At 44.3% G+C, this 24,729-nt stretch overlaps 1 protein-coding gene across 1 annotated transcript in view; it reads right to left on the bottom strand.

Annotated features, from left to right (window-relative positions):
• Slit3 (slit guidance ligand 3) overlaps positions 1–24,729 on the bottom strand; it is a 575,059-nt gene that overhangs the window by 283,893 nt on the left and 266,437 nt on the right. The window lies entirely within an intron of this gene.

Genomic DNA, 24,729 nt, shown 5'->3' with positions numbered 1-24,729 from the left:
GCTTCAACCAAGGCAGAGAAGAGGTGAACACAGCTCTGCTGGGGGTCAGCAGGCATATTTTCCCTCTCTAGCCTTAAGAGCCCCGAGAAAGCCAGAATGAGGATCCAAAGGTCTCTCTGAGCTCCTGGGATTTCAGAACAGCATAATGTCAGGGTGATCAAGAAGCAAGAACAGAACTCCACCCTGCGAAGGGAGAATGGGCTCCACCCTGTGCTTTCATCTTGGAGCCATTTACTCAGTGAGGTTTTATTCTGATACTGCAAGGAACAGCTAGACCAGTTCTGCATGCCTTTCAAATTCCAGCTCCCACACTGTTTCCTCCTCACCCAAAATGCACTATGGAGCAGTGCCCGGGCTCAGAGACTTGCGCAAGCTGATGGAGATGGCAGGCTGAGAAATGACTTAAATTTACATGCATGTTCTAACACATCTGAGGTGAAGGCTGCTCCGGAGACTAGGTACAAGCTGAGGGCTCAGAAGGCATGACTTCATCAAAGGGCTTCCAAGCTGGCTTGTGCAACAAAAGCTTTCCCTTTCATCCCTGAACGTTATCAACAAAAAATGAGGTTTAGGGAATGGAAGTCATTGGCCAAAGAGTGAGGATTAGATCAAGGACTGTCTTCCTCCACAGCACAAGCCCTTCCTGGCTCCCATAGTACTTTCCAACTTATTCAATGCAGGGAGGCTTCAAGAAGACTTCAGAATGTTCCATAGACTTTGATCCAGTGCTACAAGGCCATGGACTTAAAGAAATAATCATGGAGACAGAGATACATTTACAAAGATGCACTGTAGCCCTACTGATCCCCAAAGAAATTTTAGAGAAAACAAACAGACATGTTATTGGTGTGGCAAAGCATTATATCCATGCAGTAGATTGTGTAGTCATTAAGAACACCAAAAGGATATTTATTAGCATGTGTAAATGTTTGTGATGTTATAAAAATGAGTATAAAACTAAAAGTGCACACAAAGTAATGTTTATAGCTGTGTGTGGTGGAACACTCCTGTAATTCCCAGCATTTGGGTGGTAGAGACAGGAAAAGCAGGAGTTTTAGATTCCTGGGCTCACTATGGTGAGACCCTAATTTCAAAGCAAAACAAACAAACCAAAACACAAACAATCAAGCAAAAAGTCAACTGGGGAAAAAATGATTATTCTGTATTGATATAGAAGAACTTCTTCATTTTGTTATTTTATATTTTGTTAGAAAAACATCAGTTGGTAAGATAGTCACTCTCAATCTGTGGGCTGACTCTTTCAGAAAGGTCACGTATCAGATATCCTGCCTATCAGATATTTACATTACGATTCAAAAACAGTAGCAAAATTACAGCTATGAAGTAGCAACAATAATATTTTTATGGCTGGTAGTCACCACAACGTGAGAAACTGTATTAAAGGGTTGCAGCATCAGGAAGGTTGAGAGCCACTGTGTTAAAAGAAAGTAACTTTCAGCAACTGCACACAGGGCACTATTTAGAAGCTGTCTCAATATGTAATTTTGTCATTTTGAAAGAGACACTGATATTGTGGCAGTGCACACAAATCTGAGCTGCAAAGTGTGCCTTATTCATCCATGAGCACACGGTGGGGTGCATCTAGCCAGGGTTTGACTACACTAGGTCAGATTTTGGTAAATAGGAAGGACTAAGGCAGCAGGGATAGCATCTGAATAGAGACAGAGCAGGGAGGTGGGCAGAAGGAAGAGAAGGAGTAGGCAATAGAGTTTCAGGACTATGCTGAGGTTAGAGGCCTTAGAGAAGGAAGCAGCATGATCCCTCCCTCCCCATACCCAACAGTGCCAAGGCAGACATGTGTGTTCTATGCACAGAACCTTTCTCACACCCATCAAAATAAATAAAATAAATGATAAAAACGCTCGGCCAGAGGCACTGAGAGCAGATACAATCAGCAGGCGCTGATCTCACCAGCACTCTCTGACTTCAATTATTGTAGATCTAGTTGAACAGGTTATCCGGGACCTCAGGCACTGTGGCCCACTCCCCTTCCTGCCTTTTACTATAATAACCATAAGTCTTAATTTCTCATTCGATCAATAGCTCCATGCCTGAATTCTGAAATACACCATTTGTTCTCATGCTCCTCTGATAAATGGTTTGAATCAATGTCAGGCATATCATTCTTAGGGCTCCGGCTTATTGCATCAAAGACATCTGCTTCTTGAGGAAGCTGCTCAGACCCTGGATATTTAAGGACTCTTGGGGATGAAGCAAAGAAGGAGGCCCTTTAGTTCTTGAGTGGCATCACTGCCACTCCATGAAATGTGTGTTACTGGTCCCTTGAGGACATAAACATATATGCTGAGAGTAAGTAATATAGAAATTTCCATCATAATTTGACATCAACACATCTCTAACATAATAATAATCACCTAGGCATACCCTCCTCATGACCCACATGAATGAGTCTGTGATTCTTTTCCTTTTGTCTAATTCTGTGCACTCTGATACTTTTCAAATATAATTTTGTGCCTGTTGAATCTAATTAAAAATTTGTGTTTCTATTGTATATGACTTCATTTCATTTTTTTCAAAGCTGCTGTATTGCATCTTATAAATGTCTATAGGCATCATCTATAGGTGGGACATTTTAAGATGACTATGATAACAGTAAAATACCGTACGTAAATGTGAAATAGCAGAAAGGCGTTTGAGTATTTTTACCGTAAGGAAAGGGCAAATGGCCAAGTGTATGTTTATGATGTGAATGTCACACCATGCTCACATGTAATACAATGGGCATGTATTAAACATTACACGGCACTTCACAAATATATACCATTTTATGTATGTTAAAAAATAAATTAAGAGCTGGTCAGTGGTGGTACACACTCTTAATTCCAATACTCAGGAGGCAGAAGCAGGCAGATCTCTGTGAGCTGGAGACCAGCCCTGTTTTACAGAGTGAGTTCCAGGACAGCTAGAGCTGTTACACAGAGAAAACCTATTTAAAAAAAAAAAAGAACAAAAATATACCCCCTCCAAAATGAAGAAGGTGACGATGGGAAGAGGAGAAGGCAGCTGATCATCTATCTACTCTAATGATGTGTGAGGCATTAGAATGTCTGGGCCTGTGGTTCTAAGCTTAATCCTAATGGAGCTGGCACCGGGGTTTAGCTTTGGTCTTGGAAGGAAGCTTCAGGTGAGTAGCCCTTCAGAGGATCATCTGGGCCTTCAGAGCATCTACAGGACTAAGCAGAAAGGAGGTCAATGGACTGAAAGGACCTGGGGCACTGATCTCACTATTTTGTACCAAGAGACTCCCAGTTCTAGTGTTTAATATTTAACTATTTTCATCACATCAAACACAGTAATTATCCTCAGTGTGCCTGTGAAGACAGATAGTAATGTACACAGCTTCTTGGCCTGTGTAACTACACCCATCAACATTCAGATTTTATTTCAAACAATCTCTGCTATAAGAAACTTTGTATAAAAATGGGGTAGGGAATATGACCGCTCTTAGGCCTCATTTCTTTTGAGAAGGTATCATGTTAATTTTCAGTCTTGTTATGTAAGTCTTGGGATAATCAAATCTGAAGGGCCGAAAGTAATCCCACTACTGACCTGCAGACTTGGTGAATGGATGCCCCAGTCTCAAGCTACCTTGCCATTCCCATTGGAGATTCATTTGAAAGTCAAAAGGTCTGTTTAAACTTTCTGATGCCCACTGTCTCCAGAGAACACCATCAAAATATAACTATTTGTCCAATAAAATGCTTTGGTTTGCAGAGATCACACAGACCTCCCTCAGATTACCTAAAGCCAGGGATTTCCCTGTCTGGTGCCAATTTATCTTTTCCCATAAATCAAGAGTTGGCTAGTGCCACAGTTTTCTTCACCTAATCCCTGCAATCCCTTCCTTGGGAATGATAAAACATCTCCTTCATCAGAAATGCCATGAGTGCTTCATGGGACTCTGATGTCTGGATTCCCTGATGCTAACATCCTGAGGAGGGGACGGTGGCCCAGGTGGTGGAGAGGAACAAACACCAGTGGCCAATTCCTTGCTCCACCACCTTTTAGCTATGGGTAAGCCTGTATACCCCCCACACTCTATGCCTCCACATCTTTCTCTGCAAAATGGAACTTACATAGTGGGACTGGGGTAAAAATTAAATTATAAAGAATTTACATGCTTGGACCATCACAAAGGTCTGCTATCTAATTATTTACTTAGGGAGGTATAAACTATTTCCAAGAAGTGTTTTGAAGTGCATAACATAGACAAAAAAATTAAAAAAAATCACGACACCTTTTTCCTTTCTCAAAAGAACTAAATTCCCTAAATTAGAATTGAATTGAAACTACATTAGAGCCTGGAGAGATAGCTCAATGGTTAACAGCACTTGCTGCTCTTTAGGAGGAATGGAATTCAAGTCCCAGCATTCATATCTGGTGGCTCATAACTACCTGTAATTCCAACTCAAGGGGACCCAGTGCTTCCTTCTGTCCTCCTGGGTACTTACCTGCAGGTATTCTCTCCCTCTCTCCTTCCCTCCTCTTCTCTGTGGCGCGCGCGCGCGCGCGCGCGCGCGCACGCACGCACGCACGCACACACACACACACACACACACACACACACACACACACACACACACTCAATAATTGTTTATAAAGGTCATGAAAGAAATTAAAAGGAAAACCCATCACTTCTAAAATGAGTAAGAAATGGAGAAACTGACAGATTAAATACGGTAACAGTAAGAGCAGAAATTGTGAAATGCACTTTTAACAAAGTAGACTTACTTGACTTTGAAAGGGAATATGATAAAATAAATAAAAAACAATAACCATAGACCTTTAAAGGTAGTCTATGGGAGAGGCGAGGCAGGAGACTCTTAAGTGAAGGTACAGACACAATTCATGTGTGCAGGGGTGTGAGTGTGGTGTGGGGCTGACTGGCTTGCCAGTGCCTCATGCAGAGCTCCTCAAATTGCATGCCTGTCCTTAACAAGGGAACTAGCTATTCAATCTGCATTTCCTAAATGAGAACCAGTCACCCCCTCAGAATTGCTCAAATTCAATTAAGTTACCTGGCATGCTTCCTGACAATACTTTCCCTCTCTTGGCTGACTTTGGCTTTTAACCTTTACCATCATGGACCACCATGGTTGTTAGGGAATCAACCTGCCTGTGTACAACACAGCAGAGGAGAAAGCCTGTGGAACCCTAGTGAGATACCAAGGTGATATGTGCTACCCACCTCTTGCTGGGAGATCAGGGTAACTTTGAAAAAAAAAAAAAAACCAAAAAAAAAAAAAAAAAAACTATGTTTTCAGGGGAGGAGGAGGTAGGAATTTACACGTAATAAACCAACAACACAAATTTAAATGGATTTATCAATTTAGGGTTGATTGTTCCTCTGATGTCATCTTAGTTAGGGTTACTATTGCTGTAACGAAACAATGCAACCAAAGCAATTTAGGGAGTAAAGAGTTTATTTATTTGGCTTACACCTTCACCACACTGTTCATCATGGAAGGAAGTTAGGACAGGAACCCCAACAGGACAGGAACCTGGAGGCCATGGAGGAGTGCTGCTTAATGGCTTGTTCCTCATAGCTTACTCAGCCCACTTTCTTATAGAACCCAGGACCAATAGCCCCAGGGATGGCGCCACCCACATGAGGCTGACCTCCCCCCCATCAATCACTAATTAAGAAAATGCCTGACAGGCTTGCCTACAGCCTGATCTTATGGAGACATTTGCTCAACTGAGGTTTTCTCCTCTCAGATGATTTTAGCTGTGCCAAGTTGCCATAAAACTATCTGGGGCAGATGCCTACCCCCCACCCATTCACACTTATGAAGACCTTGATAAGACCCTCCCAATTCTGTACAGTTGAGGAGTGATTATAAAAATTAAATTCCAGAAATTTTCTAGAACTGTCACACACAGGAGAGGATAAAGAGGAAAGCAACTAGAAAGTAGAAGAGGAATCTTCTAAAACACCCACGTCATTTCAGAGAACTTTTGCATACACCTGATTGCATACAGGCCTCCCTGTTGGACACCTTAATACTGCTTCTGTGCCTTCTGGGGAGTTTAGTTCTTGACCTTGAACTTTGTGAACAACCTGTCCTGGGGTGAGGACCCAATTCCATCCATGGCTGTCTCCCAAGCTGAGCCAGGAAGTTTCCATCTTGGCTCCCAGGGTTATTCTACCCATTTTTTTTTCCACTTCACAAGGTCTTAAGAAGTACAGAGATCAGACTTCTGCCATCTTCAAACTGTCAACAGCAAATCCTCAGACCAGCAAGTCCAAGGCACGGGCACTGTTTCTGGCAAGTGAAGGAGATTCCGGTGGCTGTAACTGACTGCTGGTTGTTTGGTTGCCTCTCCACCGTTATTTTCCCCTGACGTTCACAAAACCGTATCTATTAAATTTCAGTTCCTATACATCTGAGGGAGAAGCATGTAGTGTTGAGCATAACCAATCAAAACTTCTTATTCTCTATCCATGATCACTGTAGATAATGGAAAGGACTATGTCTACAGGATGAAGAGACAAAGATGTCCATGGGCAGTGGGGCTGCTAGGCTGTGATGAGCATCCATCTTGCCAGTGCAGGGAGAACATGGGTATAAATGGGAGACCTGGGTATAAAAGTGTGGGTGCTTGATGTCCTAATTTAATCATGCCTAACCACCTGATTAGATCACAGCAGGCTCTTCAGAATGTAAGTCCATCTCTTAAAAGTCAATTTGAGCTCACTTTTCCCTAGAACTTTGTACCTGAAAGAGAAGTACCCCTTTATTCATGAGGGATCTGCTCTAAGTCATCCTCTTGGATGCCTGAAGCCACAGGTAATACCAAACCCTATCCATACTGTTTTATTCTCTATATGCATACCTATGATAAAATTGAGTTCATAAATTAAACACAGTAGGGGATCATCAACAGTAACAACGAGTACATTTCTAACAGAATATTGCATTAAAAGTAGTAGGGATGTGCCCCCCACACACAAAATACAATATTGTGTGGCATTCTTTCTCTGTTGCTAGTACATTACTGAACCACAGAAAGCAAAGCTGTGGACAGAGGACTGCTGAAGCAAAGCCTTTTGAATAACAAGCCCTGCCTCACAAAGCAAACGTGACTTTAAGAATTTCCATTCAAGCCGGGCGTTGGTGGTGCACCCCTTTAATCCCAGCACTCAGGAGGCAGAGGCAGGTGGATCTCTGTGAGTTCGAGGCCAGCCTGGTGTACAGAAGGAGTTCCAGGACAGTCTCCAAAACAATACAGAGAAACCCTTTCTTGAAAAACCAAAAAATTAAAAAAAAAAGAATTTTCATTCAAGATGCGGACAAGGAGGGTTTTTTTTTCCCCCCAAATGACACACACTCAGTTCAGGTTGTCATTGGAATCCTTTTCATAGCATCACTGTTTTCTTTTGATTCTCCCAATTTACCCTCTAATGGTACTAGACAATGGCACAGTTCAAGTCCACAGTACGTGACAGAAAGAAAAACAAACTCCATGTGACAGGTAAGGAAAGTGGGCAAGAGAGCATAATTGATCTGTCTGGGGCTGGCAGTCTAGGAAGGATCCCCTGATGGAACACAGGAGAGCAAAACCCTGTCTGTTTCTCTTTAAAGCATCACAATCCTCTCCATCGAGACTAAAGGCTGGCAGGGGAGGAAGAGTTTCTTTTTTTTCTAGAGATTTATTTTATTTTATGTATATGTTTTCCCCTATATGTGTGCACATGTACCATGTGTGTGCCTGGTGCCCTTTGGGCCAGAAGAGGGCATCTGGTACTGGAGTTATGGGTGGCTTGAACCACCATGTGGGTGAACCTGGGTCTTCTGCAAGAGCAGTAAATGATTTAACCACTGAGCTGTCTCTCTGGTCCATTCCTTTATCCTTTGTGTTGTTTCTAATACTGTGGATGGAGTTTAGGGCCTCGTGCATACTAGGCAAGTCCTGTGCTAGTTAACTATGTCCCAGACCTCATTTCACTTTTTGTTTTTGAGACAGAATCTCACTATGTTGTCCATGCTGACCTTGAACTCACTCTGTATTAAAGGCAAGTATTGAACTTGTTACCCTCTGGTTTCTACCTGTAATTTCTCTAATTACAGGCCAATGCCACCATTCCTGGCTGGAGAAGAAGAGTTTCAACACAGATTTCATCCAGATCACCAACATGAAGACCCTTGCTCCCCTACGTCCTTGGGCTGTGCCAACTGCAAACACCTTTTCTTACTGCTTGTTGGACTCTTGTTGACATGCTTTGAGTATGGCTTTTCTCACCAAAACAATTCTGTTTTTCTTCAACAGTAAGCATAGGGTGGTCAGAAAGGCACAGATTCAACCTGTGACTCCCTCTTTATTATGGTGGCCACCTCTCGGTGACTGTTTCTTCATGTATGAAACAGGGGTTCATTGAAACACAAGAGTTCACAGGGCTTCCACAAATCAATCAGAAGTGGAACAAACACTGCAGAAGACTTTAGTCAATGCTCATACTGGTACTCATTGTAAAAGAAGATGAGGTCACAAAATGAAGGCTCTCTGAACCACTAACCCACCGGTCCCTAGCTGGTTTTAGATTCCTAGTCATCCTTCACTGGCTATTTCACAACCCGTATCCTCCCTTACTCCTTACTTCTGTGGAGGTTGCCAGCTTCCCCTCTCTGCTCTGGATTCCAACACCTTGGATACTGGAGCCTCTCCTGATGCATCTACAAATTAGTTGGGCTTACTTCTTGCAGGCCAACTTGCTCCTCCCAGCCATTCCATTTGTCCTTTTTCTGTTGGTGCTGACTTCCCCTCTGGAATGCCTAGTGGAGGCCAAGAGCTTTAGGGCCAACCAACTCAGGTTTGAAATCTCAGCTCTGTGTGTGCCAGGTCATTGTGAAAGAGGATCTAGCCTCAGTCTCTGCTTCCTTATCTGTGAACTTGTGGAATCACAACGTTTAGGGCTCAGGGTGAGAGTGCTGTAGGAGTGAGGCACACAGAGGAGCACAGTCTCTAATCTAGTCCATAGAGGATCCTGGCCCTTGACAATATAGTCTTCTTTGAACAAGCTCTGAGCTCAGTCTTCCCTATTGATTGATGCCTGGAGGCGATTCTGATCTGTGTTTTCTTCCACTTTCCCACATGCCTGCTTATGGCCACATGGTGGCAGCCTATCCATGATAGAGGAAGCTTCTAGTTGCAGAATAAAGAGATAAAGGTGATTTTTTTTTAATGCCATATCTAGATACTTATTTTTAATTTCCCCTTTTGGTGGTGATTGTGGGGGTTGTTAAATTTTCTTCCAAAGGCTCTTGGTTCTATTTCCGGGAGTTCTCTGCCTATAAAAATTGAGATGAGACAGAATCAATCAGTCCAGGGCATCAAGTTGTCATCTTTTGAGAAACATGGTTTACACTCACTCCCCTTACTAGAATAGTTATCTAGACAGTCAGACTCTAGCAGCCCACTGGGGGTGAAGCCCATGTTAAGGTGTCAGGAAGGCTGACATCTCTAAGGTGACCATTTTGGCTGGGACTTTATTGGGTATGAAAATCCCTGTGCCCTGGACAATCTTCCAGTCCTAGGCAAATATGAATGTTTGGACCTGAAGACATCACTGCTATACTCCTACTAACTCCTTTCTCTCTTAATGACATGGGCACACAATGTGCCCCATAAATTCTCTAAAGGACTACAGACGACACTCTGATTTCAAAGGGTGGGGTGACCAGGATGGGTTCACCCATCATGTTAGACTGGGGGAGCAGGGAAGAGATCCAGAACTTTTGAGTCTTATTGGCAGTCCTTTCCCAGGACTCCCTATCTCCCTGACACAGAAAGAGGGGTGTGTCTTGGCTTTCTGAACATCCCTCCAAAGGGCTCCAGGAACACAGTGACCTAGAGCAGGCTGTGAGGAGACAGTCATGTCACTTAAAGCAAACTTTCAACCTGGTATTTACAGACACAATTAAGGTACTCTGCGACCCACACGCTGTCTGGATGAGGACGCTTTGGACAGAAAGCTGCACAAGCAGCCTGCTGCTAGGCCAGAATACAATCATCTGGGAACTCCTTAGGGCCAGCAAGAACAGAGCAGAGCCAGAAAGGCCCTTCTGGAATGGGCCTCCCAGAGAAAGAAGGGACTTCTCCAGGAACCTCCCCTGGTGCTCTCTCCACCTCCAACTGCCAGCTGTTTGCCCTCACTGTTCACGTTAGCAAACTTTTCTGCACGTCTTGCAGTGAACAAATTCTGCTGGAGCAAATTCCTGCTCTCTGAAGGAACGGACATTTACATCTCCACAGTCCCGACCCCAGGAGGCTGCCAAGACACACCGAGGCATTCAGGAGTTTTATTAGAAAGCTCCCCTGAAAACAGGAAAGCTTTGCAAAACACAGAGAGAAAGAATGGTCCTTTGACAAAGCAGGGCAGAGCAGGCAAATCCAGGCACGAATGAATAACCTAAGTATGTATCTTTAAGAAATGATCTTTTGTTGTTGTTGTTTTTGGTCTAAAAAATCTTACAAAATTCTCGTTAGCAAGGAAAACTTTTAAAAATGGGCTTTCCAAAACAAACTCCAAGGGGAGTAAAAATAACTGCAAGAGGAAGGAACCAGCCCAAGTCATTCTTGAACCAGAGAGAGTTAGGAACTCCGCTAGGACAGTAGCACGGCTTTCCAGCAAGTCTTTAGTGGGCTTCGCAGACTTGTATCTCTCCCTGGGACAGTAAGAGGGGGGACACCAATGGGTGACAATTCTCAGCTAACTTTCTGCTTCTGCTGTAGTTCCGGGCATTCTGTGTGTGAGGTGCCGCATCCTTATGGAGCAGAGCAAATCTGAGAAGAAGCAAAGATAGAAAAAGCCGGCTTCCACTTCAGATTGAAGTCCTAAACTCAGACTTGAAACTTCCCAAGCTGGAAGGCACTGAGTGCCAGTGTGACACCATAGTGGAAAATTCCACACCATAATTCCTGAAATGGCCTAGGGTCAAATGCAGGTACATTAGAATACTACCAAAATTCCTTCAGCCTGCGTGTATAAGGTATATATAAAGCATAAATGAATTATATCTTTATAGACTCAGGCCCTGACCCAAGACATCTCATTATGCATATGCAAAACTTCCAAAATATACCTTCACGACAAATCCCAAACCACTTCCTCTCTCAAGCATCGTGGATAAAGGATACCCAGCCTGACTTTAAAGCATTGTAAGCAAAGGGCACAGAAAAGGAAACTCCGGTCCCTGTAGCTACAGAAAAACGGAGAAAGTAGGCTGAAGAGCCAATGAGTGAGAGCTGGAGGCTGATACCAAGGCTGCCAGACACCAGAGCTAGACCCTGAACAAATCATACACTTGCCCCAAGCTCAAGTTCTTTTTTTTCCCTAAGAAAGGAGAGGTCAGGTGGAATGTCCCCTGAGATCCCTTTCATCCAATACTTCTAGGAATAAATGCATAGCTGACACATTAGAGTCACAAGAGGCTAAAGCTAAGTAGGCCAGGAGTGGGGACAGGGAGGTAAGTCTACATCAGCACCACTCCATGCCACCTCTCTCACTATTTAAGGGTTCTCACAAGTACCCTGTTGTCACACCAAGCTGGTGGATTCTTGACCCATTTCTGCTGAAGATGGGAACAAGGCTGATCTCAGCTTAAAGCTGACCACAGACCATCAGACCACAGGTTTCCAATTCAGGTGCATCAGGATGTTTGTCCTGTGACCTTGGCAGCTGCACTCCTGGGAAACATCTGGGGCACACACTCTTCTCTGCTCCTCTAGGAAACTGAGAAAGAGTGCAAGAGGTTGAGGGTGGGATGGGGCAAAAGTCTCCAGCACCCAGTTCAAAAATGTTTTTATTTTTATGCTAGGTACTTTCTGACTTGTTTTCAATGGCTTGATTCTAGGAAGCCCTCTCGATTTGATTTCCCTCCTGCCAGAGGTCTTCATCTTTCATCCCCCTACCTTCCATCATTACCTGAAGCCTTAAAAGCATAATTTCATTAATGTATCTAAAACAGGAGCTTCAGAGCTGTTTCTCCCTTCCCCCCAAAAAGCAGTGGTTCCTCACTTGGACCCAGAAGGTAACTAAAAGCCGACAAAACTCTGACATCTCTGCCTCCATTTTGTGTCGTCTGTCTCCTTTGGCCGAAGCCATGGAGAAGTGACCTTTCCTCTTGAGTCACCATAGAGTCCCAGGATAGTAGGTTCTCAGAGGACAGACACCTCACTCCCAAGATGAGAGCACTGACCCATGATGGTGAGACCACAGTCTGTGGTAGATAGGGTGCTGTAGAAACAGATGGATCTCATCCAACTATGACAATGACAAAGACTTCCTGGGACCAAGAACTGTGATCAGGATGGGTAGGACTGAATCTTGATCACGACTACTTAATTATGCATGACTCTTACTCCTTGCCCAGGTTCTTCCTCTACTTAAAGCTCAATTCAGTGTCCTGAAGCCAGACTTGGGGGTCACGGGTCCCCTTTTTCTGTTCCCCTTCTCAGCATTCCCTCTTTGTCTTTCATCATTTATGCCTGTCTTTAATTGGAGTATTGGGGCTGAATGGCTGAGCCTGACCTGAGAAGCTGCTGGAGCCCAGGCTTTTGCCTTAACAACTCTGGTCAAATGCTGAGAACTAAAACTTTCAGTCAGATATCAACTCAAGAGCAGTGACCCACTAGGGAGACACAGAGAGGCTTCCAGCAAGTGTCTAGTGGGACTTGTCATGTTTTTCACCCTCCCCGGGACACTAAAAAAGGGAATGTGAGGGAGGACCATTCTCAGCAGACTTCTTCATCTAGCCAAGAGCCAAGACAGTGTCACTCCAAAGAGAGTGAAGAAGATGTAGGGGGAGGGATCTGAGGAGACCCTGTCCCTGTCAGGTGAGTCTATACTGATGTGTATCAGCTGACCACCAAACCAGCCTGTGGAGACACATTTTGAAGAGGCCATAGGGAAGAGCAGAGGCCAAAACAGGTTCTCCCAGCAGGATGCACTAGAACTAAGTCCACAGCTGCATCTGTCTCCCAAGTGAGCCTTGGCCCCTGGCTAAGCACATATTTACATTCCTTCCATCTGCTGTCTCTTCATTCTGTGAAAAGGGAAAAGGAAGCTTCAGAGAGGTAAGGTGGGGCGGGTTTGCTTCCCAACAAGAATACCTACGGGAACTAACATTTCTGTGAATGTATACCATGTGGAAAGACTAAACCATGGGGTTCCTAAAGGCCACTTTAGTACAAAACAGATTCTAGTCATATCCCCATCTTAGAGTTAAAGGCACCAGGCTCAAAAGCCAGATGTGGTGACAGGAGAGTTTGAATGCTCCATGGCCCTCCCTTACACCACACAGGGAGTCATAGGCCTGGCCACCAGGGGAGCAGTGCCCATTGCCCCAGGTGAATGCTATACTCATTCTAGCCCTGCAGGAGCCCATGCTGAGTCACAGGAACCAGAAACTGTGGCTCCTCGCTTTGACCACTCTCTTCCAGCAGCTGGGCCTGGGAAATGGGGTGCAGTGAGAGCCTTCTGGGAAAAGCAGGGAAAGGTCCGGCCTTCTCTCCTAGGCTTTCCTTGGGTCTCCTGAAAATCCTGAGTTTTCAGGGATTCCTCAGTGACCTACAGAAGAAAGCCCCTTTCTTAGAGCGGACCCCTTGCTTGTCCTTAACCATGTGACAGCAGCCACCGTCTAACCTACCTACTGCCCTGGTGACGAGTTGGCAGATTCCATCAGTGTCTGACCCAGGAACCTGAGGGTTAGAGGGGTTGGGTGACACACTGCAGACTTTCAGGGCCTGAGATCCCAATGGTTAGATAAGCACTCTGTCGTTATTTTTGTTTTTTTGTTTTTGTTTTTTTTTTCGAGACAGGGTTTCTCTGTGTAGCTTTGGAGCCTATCCTGGAACTCATTCTGGAGACCAGGCTGGCCTTGAACTCACAGAGATCCACCTGCCTCTGCCTCCCAAGTGCTGGGATTAAAGGCCTGCGCCACCAGCACCCGGCTATCTGTCGTTATTTATAGTATTATTATTTTCATTTAAAAGCAAGATAAATAGTAATATAAAGGGCCCATGTAAGAATTCTGCGTACAAGCAGGACCTCCTTTTAGGCTTTTTTTTTTCCTTAAAGAATTTCCTGAAAACACACATTTACCTGTTGGCTCCAAGCTAATGCATTTGCTACTAGGCTTGCCTCATTGCCTACTTCCTGAGCCATCATGCTTTGGTTGAGAAGTTGCTCCCTACAGAAAACACACACACACACACACACACACACACACACACACAGAGAGAGAGAGAGAGAGAGAGAGAGAGAGAGAGAGAGAGAGAGAGAGAGAGAGAGAGAGACTACATTTTACTGTGACAATATGTATGTAGGGGCTGACAAAGCCTTTTGCATTTCTTCCTGCTCTAGCTATGGAGACTGGGAAGGGGATTGGAGGGGGGAGCACATTTGCAGTGCAAGGCTCCTGTATGAGTTAGGAGTGAGGGGGCAGATTCAAGGATCCTCAACTACATCTGAGATGGGGGGTTATGATGCAGAATCCTGTGGAATTCTCCTGAGGTTCATTTTTGCTTTATGCAGGGGCTAATTAGCTGGATTGGCAAATAGGTTTTTATTTATTTTTCCCCGTAAATATAATTATAGCTTGAATCATGAGGCTACAGCCACAAAACCAGCCATGGTCTTCAAACTCATTGTGGGAGTAATGAAACCTTTTGTTAAACAAAGAACTATGCAGAACCACAGCATCAAGAACAAGCGAACAGAAGAAGCCCAGAATGGTGATGGCAGTGGTGGTGGGATGTCTGTTGTCTGTAAATCCTATTTTCCTGCTGTCCCCACCACCTACTCAATCCCTAGCCTGTTCTGTGGAATGTCAAGGTTCTGGAGGACACGGTTTGAAAAATGCTGCTATAGTGAACTGCCAAACCTTAGAATGCATTTTGTGGTCTCTGCCTCCCAGGATTATTGAACAAGGAAGGGACATCGGTATTCTTGTGTTCAGGCTTTTTGTGCAGAAAATGCCAGTGGTTACCAGCCAAGGCCCTTTTTAAGCAGAGCCTTGACCCTGAAGTTGGGCATGAGCTTCAAAGAGCTGTATTTACTGAAAGGTGACACAGTGCAGCTCCCGGCATGGGTAAGTGGGTGTTTGAGAGCTGGGAAACATCCTTGGCCAGCTCTCTTAGGCCCTAGATGAAAACAGTTCTAGCTTGAGTGTGACAGTTAAGAGATTTATCTTGCCTCTCAAAGTGAAACCACACCTTTCTTCTCTATCTAAGAGACTAAGGAAACCAGCGCTGGCCATCAAGAGCAGAGTGGTCAGGCTCTGGGGGAGCTACTGATAAGCTGGTATAAGGGGGTCCAACTGGGGCTCTGTCACTCGCTATGGACACCTGGGGTGGGAAGAACAGCTTTGATACATTTGTCCTTGCATCTGCAGGTCCTGGATTGGGAGGGGCTTACTCTCAAGGGTCATAGATTTGCTTTTCAGAAACCCTCTGCCATCCCTAATCTGTGAACCCCACACTGATGTGAGCATCAGGAAATTGAAAGCCATGCGTGCCACAAAATGCTTGGAGGTTAGTGTCCTTTTGCAGGCTCAGCTGTCTCCTAGACCTGTGCTGAAGGCCCTTTACTTTCCTGTGAGTGACATCCTCATCGGGATATGTGAAAAGAGGTCTTGTTTGCCCATACATTCTCTAAGTAACCAGTGAAAATATCCTGACTTAACGATGAAATGTGGACAGGGGGGAGAAAAAGGCGATGCTTACACAGAAATCCATCACCCTGTTCTTAGGCAGCTGTTTACTATGTCACCAACAGAGACCCATGGCACATTCATTTCTTTCCCCCATTCTGGTTAAGGCCTTGGATTTCTCTCATTGTTACAACACCAACAAATAAATGCAACACAGATGACCTACAGCATGTCGGTTTCTAGCAGCAACCGACTGATGGTTTCTAGAGTTGGTTAGAATTATGGGTTGCCCAGAGGTTGGGAAAGATGCGTAGGAGAAATTAGGGACTAGGATTCTAGCTCTGATTCAGCCATGGCAAGAGAAGGACTTACCAGGTAAAATACTAAAAATACTTTTGTCTCAGAAGCACTAGAATAGGAAGGTTGGGTAACTCCTGGAAGACTACGGGACCCACAGATTATAAGACTCATGACTTTGAAAAACTCAAGAGTAAGTGGGACCCTTGGTGTTGGGGAGGAGGCAATTTGAATTGCTGTAGATGGATAAGACCCTTTCAGAGGCTTGGGGGATACGCTGAGATGAAAAGGTAATAAGACTGTTACTTGAATACAGTTGGCCCTCCATCGGGCTGCAGAACTGGACCATGTAACCAATGGACTGGATGGGAAATCTTCAAAGAAGAACTAGGCTGAACATACACACATTTTTATTCCTGTTGCTATAGCCTAAAATATAATTTAGCAACTACTTTTATGCATTTATGTTGTATTTGGTATTCTACATCATCTAGAGAGGATTTAAAACCATGCAGGAAACCATGCATAGGTTGGCTGCAAATACTATGCTATTTTACACTGGCATTGGTGACCTTTGGTATCTATGGGGAGTCTTGGAACCAACCTCCCATGGTGCTGAAGGATGACTGTGGAGAAATCTAAGGCTGTTTAAACTCTCACCTGTATTAGGCATTCTACTATGCAAGCCCAGTAGTCCCCTCTTTACCCAACAGATTTACCGGTTACATTTTCAGTTGTCTGCTGCTGACCACTGATTGAAAATATTAAAAAGAACATTCCAGAACAATAAAATTTCTAAGTTTTAAATTACATTATCATCTAGGATGCCAATTATCTCTTGGTTCGGTGTCTGAACTGTATATGCTATTTGCCCTTTTGCAGTCTTCTTGGATATAAGATGTCATAGGATCATAATGCTGAGTAGTATTTAATTATGCATTAACACCTCATTTATATAGAACAGGAGATTATGACAGAGACATCCTACTTGTATGATTTTATTACAATATGTTGCTATAGTTATTCTGTGTTTTAGTAGCTACAGTAATTAATACTTTATTGTTCCTAACTTATAAAATCTTGAAGGAGGTTGTTGCTATTGTTGTTTTGGTGGCCTCCCTACTACTGATCTACATCAAGAGCTCCGTGCCCAATTTAAAAGTAAAACTTTATTGTAGGTACAAAATCAAAACTGAAATCTAAAACCACTATAGTAGAGTTTAGTCTGACCTGCAATTCCATTCATCCATTGGTGGTCTTGGAACATATCTTCTATGGGGGAAGTAGGGACTTATTGTCTTATTTAATGGTTTTTTGGGGATTTTTTTTTTTTTTTTTTTTTTTTGTGGAAAGGGTTTCTCTTTGTAGTCCTGGCTATCCTAGAACTCACTCTGTAGATCAGGGTGGCCTTGAACTCAGAGATCTGTCTTCCTCTGCCTCCCAAGTGCTGGGATTAAAGGCATGCACTACCACTACCTGGCTTTTTAAAGCCAAAGAAATCAGAAGCTATTATTAGCCTTATATGTCTTTGAGGAAACTGAGGCACGGAGAAGTCCAGTATCTGGCCTAAAGTCAAGTCATTGGTAGGGAGTGGAGGCAAGATTCAAGCCAAACCAAGTCAGGACCCCCTCAGGACCCATGCCATTCACCTAGCATGCACCCTGCACCTTGAGATTGTTACAGAGCAATCAAGCAAACTGACACAGTAAAATAGCAAACAAATACATTGGCATAAGGGCGGGTTTTGAGGTAGGAAAGGGGAAAATGATGCAATTTATTATAATCTCAAATCTAAAAGACATATTAAAAAAAAACGGGAAATCAAACAGATATCCTGTACTCACAGCAGAAAGTCATACACAAAGGAGCTGTTAAGGCTGTGTGTGTGTGTGTGTGTGTGTGTGTGTGTGTGTGTGTGTGTGTGTGTGTGTTTGTAAGCACATAGAGAATAATACTGGGAGAAATTAGAAACTTAGATTACCTAACAGGATAGACATGATTTGAATTATTATCTAATTACATGATTTTTAATATACATTTACATGCTCTATCTACTAATTGTAATGCCATAGTCACGGTTTGCACAGAGACTACAAAACCTAGTGTATCTTCCGTGGGCTCTCCATGACTAAGTGATGAAGGAAACTTGATTTGAACTGTGCTAGGCGATGGAGGAAATCTTCACTCATATACTGTCAGAAGTTGAGAATCATCACTATCAAGGGAGCTCTTCGCCTGAGAGGATCCATTTGACACATTTGCAAGTAAATGACTCTCATTCTCACATGAGAATGGTTCCCATGAAACTGAATCATGTGATCTTCGACAGGGGTTCGTTCTCTCCCAATTCTGGCCTAATTGCTTACCTAGCAATGTAGCTCCAAGATGGCACCTCCCATCTCTGTACACAGCCCAGATCTAATACAATGTCCAGCACCTGGCTGGACATCTGTGCCTCCCTCTTCTCATGGAGCTTAAAATCACATAGAAGGTGTGTGCTGGAAGCCACTTTCTGCAATCCTACCATTCATTCTTGCTCCTTTTGATAGTCCCTGAGTTACCTCATCATCCTCCCACTCACAAGGTTCAGCTGATGACTGTCAAACATCCCACACTGAATCCATCAATGCCCACATCCAGCATCTGGCCTAGCCCCAGGCCCAGAGCAGAAGCTTCTACACAAAACTCCCAGAAGTCAGGGTAGTTGGTGGCAGCTGAGGCAGAGGATCATATGACAAGACTTGTTGCCAGTAGGCTTCTCCCCTAAAGGAAGGCCATTGCCCTCTCAGACAGAGAGCAAACACAAGGCACCAGGTCTATAATAATCACAGCCTTCTGGAGCCCAGTCTGCTGTCCCCCCAACAGATACAGGATTTCTCTAGGTTACGGTCAACAGGGCGACATCTATTTTTTTCCCATTTCACAATAGAGTGACATTAACATGGCTCTTTTGTGGACAAAGGAAAGACAAAGGAGATAAAAAATGGGCTAAAGTTTCAATTGAAATGAAGATCAATAAAGTATTCTTTCTAGATGTTCACAACCCAAACCTGTGTAGGAATTTTGAAACATCTTTAGGCTTTGCCTTTCAGAAAATTAGTTGAGAACCCACAAAACCTATAAGAGTTCTGCCTATGACCATTGCTGAAATGGCACATTGTCCTCACACATAAATGCTTCAGCCTCCTACAAAGAGAAAAACAATGAAAGAATCACAGAAAATGTTCACCATTCTAGAGACCATTGCAACAAAAACTTAGGTAAAAAGGAGTAACAAGACTCAATGGCACCAGAAACTATGAGTCAGGATTGAACATGACAAAATCCAGCACGCATGATGCACAGAACTCAAAGAATGCCTGGGAGTCACCAGCTACAAACAGTCATGAACAGAAAGACCTGTTGTCACCAGCCTGAGCATCCAAGAAGTACCTGAAAAACACAGATAGGCTGAGCTGCATAATCACAGTCCCGAGAAACTGCTCTTGAAGCCAAGTCTTTATTTCATGTTGGAGCTTTAGGCTCTAAATCACTCTTGAGTAACGTCTCCTGCCAATCTGTCATTTGAGTTGGTTCGGAAACCTTTTTTTAGGGAGTTCCATACTGATAAGAAGTTCATTGCTCTGTCATCTTATTTGTTAGCTGGTTGTGATATGTCAGAGGGATGTAAATAATCCCATTCAACTGGGGGAAAAATGCTCTTCTGTAAGCATGCAGACTTTTCACATCTCAACCTCCATTGCATTTATCCAAGTGCTTGGCTGATTTTCTTTTTTTTTCTTGACTGTATGATGAGAAAGACATGGGGAAAAAAATCTCAGATGATCCTTCAGGTAAAACCTGTTCACATCCTGCTCTCCTCTGTCACCTGCTTTTTCAAACCTCTGTCTCCCTTGCTTTATCCCTAGAAATTACAAATTACATATTTGTCTGCAGACACCTTTCCCAACTAAACCACTTAAAACAACCTTTTGTGTGTGTGTGCTTGAAATGAAGAGATAAGTCTCCACCTTTCAAGTTCAGTCTCACCAATAAAAAGATTAGATAAAAAACATCAAGTAACCGAGAGGTTCCGAAATCAGCTGCTTTTGCCTTTGTTTTTCCTCTCCTTAAGTATTTACGGAGGAATGTTCCAACTTGTTCAAGAGTGGGAATGGAAACTCGAAATGGACTCAACACAGACCAATTTCTTGTTCCTGTCAGCATCTCATGACAGGCCGGAGATAAACCTCATAAACTGTGAAAAATGGACAAGTCTTGGTTTTGATAACCTGTGCCGGGATGAGGACCAAGGAGTTAAAATCTCTGGAACCCCGGAGTCTATCTCACTTGTTTTTCAGTGATTAATCCCAAACTTATCGAATTTCGTCAACAGTTTCAACAAGTCAGAAGGGAAGTTTTGGACGTCTGGCTGTAGTTTTTCTCTCGGCCTCGGCCTACTAGTGCCAAATGAAGTGGTGATTAACCAAAAGTGACCCTCCTCCCCTTTTTCCTGGCACGAAGAATTGCAAGGCAGCAATATAGCAATACTCTGGAGAATGGAGACATGGGTGGGAACTGCAAACAGTAGAATTTTAGCCTGTGGGGAAGGAAGGCACTGGTGTTGAAGAGGAGTAGGAAGCATGGGGTCTGGGATTAGGCCATGGAAAAGCAATGAGGCTGAGCTGAACATGGAATGTGAGGAGTTACAGAGTATGCTAGAAAGAAGGGCCTAGTGGGAGGGGAGTTTTAGAATTAGGAAATGGCAGATATGATGTCACGTGGAAGACAGACTTGAAAACCAGCTCTGAGGAGTGTGGACAGAATATGGTGGCCACAGGGAACCACTGCATGTGCTAGTGTGGCAGAGTCAAATGCTCTGAGACTGGGAAGTGTGCAGCAGACAACTAGTACAAGATGTGAGAAAGAACCAAGGGTCCAGTTTAGACATGTTATTTGGGCAAAGGATGCTGAGGTCTCGATCCTTCCTGGGTTTTCTTCCTTGGTTTGTACACTTCCCTAACTGCAGTCATTTTGTTTTTAAGATTTATTTAGTATGTATACAGTGTTCTGCCTGCACGTATCCCTGCAGGCCAGAAGAGGGCACCAGATTTCATTACAGATGGTTGTGAGTCACCATGTGGTTGCTGGGAATTGAACTCAGGACCTCTTGAAGAGCAGCCAGTGCTGTTAACTTCTGAGTCATCTCTCTAGCCCATTTTTTTTTTCTAATCATCAGTGAACTCCATCATCCAGGCTCAGAACCATGGACTCTGTTCATCCAGGCACAGAGCCTGTAGTACCACTCACCAAGGCATCCTACCCACGAAAAACGTGTCATGTTTTCTTAGAGGTTTAGGTGAATCTCTCCCTGAATACCAGTGAAAATCAAGCTCAAATGCTACTTAAGTGTAGGCTTGACCCACAGCCAAATAAGCCCATGGCTAGAAAATGAGACACCAGTCTGAATCACTTAAAATTGCCTCTGACCTCCAAGGGACAGGTGTACTTTTGGGAAATCTGCCTTTGTTCATGCACTCTTAAGCTCACTGGGGGTCAAAGACCCATTGGTTCACCTTCTAAAATCCTGTTCCAGGAAATCATGTTGGTCTGCATACTAGCAACTTTTCACACTATTCCAAGTTGACAAACCTTTCATTAAAACCCTTTCAACCCATTTGAAGCATATAGAATATGAATTTCGGCTTCTAGGCAGGCCAGGTTACTTGGCAAACGTCTTCAAATCTCCCTGTGGCCTTATGAAGGTCCTATTAGTAGTCTTCAGTGTCCTGTGCAGAAGGGAGATTCACTCGGCGTTTAGAACATTCTACAGTGGGAGCCATCCCCCTTGGCTCTGCAGCCACCCTCACTCTTTTTGGAGGCTGCCCCTCAGCACTGGCCTTCAGGGAACTCTACGGGGCTACTATGCACTGTCTTATTTCTATAAAATGGCTAAGCAGGAATAGGCACACTCAGAGTAGAACTGAGAGAAGTGAACTGTGTGTCCATCTGTCCTTCCCACCCTGCTGCTGGGGGAAGAAGAGGGCTCACTCGTGCCCGTGATTGTTCTGTCAAATCAATTCACGACACCATAAAGATATAAGCACTGAACAGCACCATCACGGGACTCTTTTATTTTTTCCAAGGCTCCCTGCCAGATACAACAAGAATAAATATGAAATAGCTTCATATTCCAAGCATGAACGAATGTCAGGGTTGGGGCTGATAAGTAAGGAACAGCTAAACAGGCTTTGACACGGCGACTCTGGAGAGAGCACTGTTCTCACTGGAAGTGGGGGTGTGGGGATTTACAGGGGCTGTTGAGGACAGAGCTGTCTGGAAGAGGTTCCTCCCTCATAAAAAAAACCCAGGCCCCTGCTGACTGATTCTCACGTTAGGAAAACACTGGGAAGTCATCGGCACAATCCAAGAATGATTCCCCACGCCCCTGCTGAGCACCACAGCCCTCCTTCCTTATCTGCTTCTAATTTTCTTCATGGGTGCTGTTCCCAGACCATTAATTGAAAGGATTTTTTTGGCTAGAAGCCCACAACCCACCTGGAAAAAACAAAACGAAACCCCAAAGGCTCATATTCTGTGTCTCAGAGAAGTAAAGGGAATAGGGACTGCCCCTTTCTGTGTCTCTGCTGGGTCAGGATTGGGGGCCTAGGACAGGTAGGGAGGACTGGCTGGCTGGACATCTCTCTGTGCAGGGAGCCATGGTAAATCACTGGCTTTCAAAGTCTCAGAGAAAATAAGGCCATTATGAGGCTTTTAAGATCAACCATAATAGACTCCCTATAATTTGGTTCTCTTTGGCTGCTTTTATGGACCCCCTGGGCCTCCCTCAGTGCTTGGTCTGATACTCCCCAGCATGGTACGGAGGTAAGAGAAGGGTTATGGAGGCAGTTAAGTAGATCTGAGTCAAACACTACCCCGATGCCAGCCTCACTAGGCAGCCTTGGTCATATGGGTTCACCCTCAACCAGGGACTGAATGCTTGTGTTTCCAACAGAAATCAGATGGCGGTGGAAACCCTGATGTCTGATGAAATGGGACTTAGGGGTGAGATCTCTGGTGATTAGATGAGGTCAGAAGACTAGAGAACTCCTGATGTCTTCAGGGCCTCCTAAGAAGGGTCAAGAAAACTTAAGCAGATGGTGGGACAGCAGGCTGGTCTATAAGCCAGGAAGTGGCCTTCACCAGACCTGGTACCTATGATCTTACCACAGCCTCCAGAAGGGTGGGAAGCAAATACTTGTATAGGATAATACATAATTTAGGGCCTGAAGAGATGGCACAGTAAAGTGCTTGATGCATAAGCATGAGAACCTGAATTCGGATAGCCAGCATCCACATAAAAATCCAGGCACAGTAGCATGTGCCTACAGCCTCAGTACTGAGAAAGTGTGGGGTGGGGTGGGGGGGCTTTGGCTTGGTGGCCAGGTAGTCTTGCTGAATAAGTGAGCTCTAAGGTAAGTGGGGTAAAATAATAGTAATGTGGACAATGATAAAGACACCCAGTGCTAATCACCAGTCTTCACATGCATAGCGGGTGTGTGTACACATGCATACACACGCGTACACACACACACACACACACACACACACACACACACACACACACACACACACGCACACACACACACACACACACACACACACGCTTTCTGGCCTTGTTTCTATAAGATGGAGAATGCACTATCTTCATCCCAGAATAGCTAGGAGTCAAGGTGATGCAGATGAAGTTTAACAGTGCTCATGACAGTCACTGGGGTTGCTCCAGTCATCATCTTCATCATCACCACTAGCACCATCACATCTTTCCCATGACCTCAGCTACAATGGAATGAGAACAGAGACACTACATGCAGTCCAGCTCAGCACTGTTTCCAGTTGATTGGGAGGTGTTACTCAGATTATAACTCCTGCCTCTATTCTTGAACCATATAATTAGGATGCAAGAAAAGACAAACTGTAACATTCTTCCAGATATTCTACAGATACTGTAGTTTTTGTACAGACTGTAGTTTTTGTTCCCAGTACTCTTCTAGAATCACGGATGAACTATAATCACAGCAGACACAGTTCTTATTCCCCAGGAGAGCACTGCCACTAGGGCAGCAAGGGCAGAGATGGATAGCTTTGGAGAGAACAGTGCAAAGGGCTCAGGTGCAGCCCGATTCAATGCTCAAGTTCAGTGTTACACCCAAGTGGCAGCTACTAGATGCAACAGGGAGGTGGGAACTTAAGAGCTACAGTTTTTCTGAAAATGCTCATGGAAAATTTGACCAGTATTTACTAAGTTCCATTCAATATTAGGCACCATGCTGAACCTAGGAGAGCCACAGGGACCAAGGCAGGCCCAGTGCCAGCCTCACCCAGGCCTGTCACATATGTGGAAAGGATAGACTGACAAGTACGTACTGCCCTTCTTAAGAGTTGGCGAGGCTCCGGGCATCTCCATGTCGCTGTCTTCCTGGTACTTACAGCAGAGCCCTCAACAGCCATGTTTTTAAGCTGAGAAACTAAACTCTCAACCAAGGCATTCTCTTCTCTAACCATCTATTAATTTAGAGGATTACCTTTACATCAAGGGGGGCAAAGACGAATTTTCCCATTGAAAGGATGGGACCACTAAAGAGTGGACCTGAATCCTACTTGAGTATTCCAACGGGCTTGTTCCCAAGGGCACAACTCCCCGTGGGATCCATTAGGAAGCTGTCTCTCTCCACTTCTTTCTTCGCTAGGCCCCAAC

The sequence above is a fragment of the Cricetulus griseus genome, chromosome 7, assembly GCF_003668045.3.
Source record: "Cricetulus griseus strain 17A/GY chromosome 7, alternate assembly CriGri-PICRH-1.0, whole genome shotgun sequence".
In the NCBI taxonomy this organism is placed as follows: Eukaryota; Metazoa; Chordata; class Mammalia; order Rodentia; family Cricetidae; genus Cricetulus; species Cricetulus griseus.
The sequence above is the reverse complement of the archived record's forward strand: the minus strand, read 5'-3'. Positions and strand labels throughout refer to the sequence as shown.